Raw genomic sequence first — 2,460 nt, 5'->3', positions numbered from 1 at the left:
TATTGCTCCCAATATCTGTAATAGTGACTGACATGTTTGTTTAATAAAGAACTGCCGCGGAGCTTAGAAATAAAACTGAGTCTTCCATTTGCCAGACTCCATTCTGGGCTCTTCAGTCCATCACATTTCCTATCTTGTTATTAGATAGATAGATAGATAGATAGATAGATAGATAGATAGATAGATAGATAGATAGATAGATAGAGATAGATAGATAGTATATAGATATATGGGGGGCAGAATCCTGGAACTCACTCTGTAGACCAGGCTGACCTTGAACTCACAGAGACCTACCTGCCTCTACCTCCAAGTGCTGGGATTAAAGGCGTGTGCCACCACATTCAGCACCTTAAATATTTCTGAAGATAGCTGACCTAGCTACATTTCTACCCCATCCAGTCCCGTTTCTCTTTGCGAACGAGACATCTACAGGTCAGAAGTCCTGGCCAAAGTTGTTGGGTCTAAGACGTGCTGCCAGATGACCTCTACCTAAATAGTAATTCTGCTACCAGGGAAATTAGGGCCTCCTCCTTGGGTTTATTGATAAAAGAACAGGGCTAGAGAGATGGCCCAACATACAGCTCTTGTAGAAGACCCAAGTTCAGTTCCCAGCTCCAGCTCCAGAGGGTCTGAGGCCTCTGGTCTCCCTCACATCTGCACTCACATATACCCACACACAGACACATGTATACACATAATTTAAAGTCCTGCACTCACATATACCCACACACAGACGCATGTATACACATAATTTAAAGTCAACCTTACAAAACTAAGCTAATAATGGACTCAGAGGGAACCTGAAGAACGGTTTTATTAGAGTTCAAAAGAAAAATAGCAGGGCAAGCAACCTGAAAATCCTGGCAGATGCCAGAAGAAAGATGGAGAAGAGAAAGCCATGCCTTTTGATTTAGGCATGAAGGTTAGTAATAGAGGTTGACGGAGCAGCTCCATGACTGAAGCAGGGAGGCGGAGGTACGAAGGAAGAACAAGAGAGCCCAGAACATCAAGGGAACATGCCCAGGCATTGGCAAGTATTCAAAAGAAGAGGAGGAAAGAAACGGCTTATGCTTTTGTAAGCTCAGGAAAGTGGGCAGACCACAAAGTGGAGGGTTTCTGGGAAGGAGAGTTCATTGTCTCATTAAGGGGGTAAATTATTCCTCCCATCTCTTTAGCATAGTTTTGGGTGAGTCAGGCTTCCTGAGGTGTGGTCCTTTGGCCAAATAATTGACAGGCCTAGCTGGAACACTTTTTTTTTCTTTCAATCCCTTTGATAGGTGCTCTGGGGAGTGAGCAGAAAGTCAGGCAGGGGGTTGGGGCAAGGTAGTGCTTCTTACGTCTCACGCAGTCATTCATCAGTCATCGATCGGCAGCTGGATCTTGCTGGGGTCAAAACAGTTGGATTCCATGATGGGGAGGCCACTGGCTTCTCTGTGTTTCACGAGCATCTCAGCTTCCCGCTGGGCCCACTCGGCCATCTTGTAGTCGGCGCATAAGCCACGAAGGTGGTGCCCAAGACCAGGGCGATGGAAAAACCAAAGAAGAAGACGGCTTGCATATTCCAGTCGTCCACCTCGGGGTCGTCGTCATAACCATGGTAGTATGGGTTCGTCGCGTAGAGGTTTTCGTCCTCGGGGTCTGGGTCCTCCATCCACTCCATGGTCGGCTCTCTCTTCTTCTTCTTCTTTTCCGCCACAGCAGGCGGAGCGATCACAGCCCTAGGAGAGCTCGATTTCCAGCAAAGGTGGGTAGCCTGGAGCCCTCGAATCGCCGCCGAAAGGCTGCGAACGCAGGAACTTAACCGCCAGGCCGCCATGACAGCTGCAGAGGTGGGGTGGGGATGGGGAGGATGGGGGATGGGGGTGGGGGGATGGGGGTGGGGGTTGGGGGTGGGGGGATGGGGGTGGGGGTGGGGGGATGGGGGTGGGGTTGGGGGTGGGGGTTGGGGGGGGTGGGCGGGTACCAAGGAGGAAATAACGGATGGACGCCCTGTTTCTGTGGCCGGAGGCAGAATCCATTCCTTGCGGGGAAGGGGGCTGGGGAGGGAGAATGGGCTTGGGGGGAAACGGATGTGATGGAGAATAGCTTTCCCTAATTGATATCAACAGAGCACTGGCATCCTCCAAGACTATGGTAGCCGTTCTAACTGCACATTAAATGACACACCTAATGCCCTGACCGTCACGATCGTCACAGCAGTAGCTGAAAAGAACTGTGAACAACGGCTAGGGGTAGTGTGTGTGGCTGACATCTGCAAGGCCCTGTTCCCTCCCTGGGAACAGCCTCCGTCACCTGAGAGGCAGGACCCAAATTCCCAGCAAACCTCCACTCTCGGGGAAGACATCCGCACTACCACCGTTGGTCATTCTGGCCTTCCACCTCTTTTCTGTACGTCTATAGTCTCCTAACTTTTGGAGTTTACCTCTGACTTCTCTTATTCTTAGGCAAGATGGAGTTTCC

At 50.3% G+C, this 2,460-nt stretch overlaps 1 pseudogene; it reads right to left on the bottom strand.

The window, feature by feature from the left end:
• Positions 1-796: 796 nt before the first annotated feature.
• Positions 797-1,829, bottom strand: LOC114694366 (annotated as a pseudogene).
• Between the last annotated feature and the right edge of the window lie 631 nt (positions 1,830-2,460).

This window comes from Peromyscus leucopus, chromosome 20 (genome assembly GCF_004664715.2).
Source record: "Peromyscus leucopus breed LL Stock chromosome 20, UCI_PerLeu_2.1, whole genome shotgun sequence".
Taxonomy (NCBI): Eukaryota; Metazoa; Chordata; class Mammalia; order Rodentia; family Cricetidae; genus Peromyscus; species Peromyscus leucopus.
Note: the sequence above shows the minus strand (reverse complement) of the source record. Positions and strands in the feature narration are given on the sequence as shown.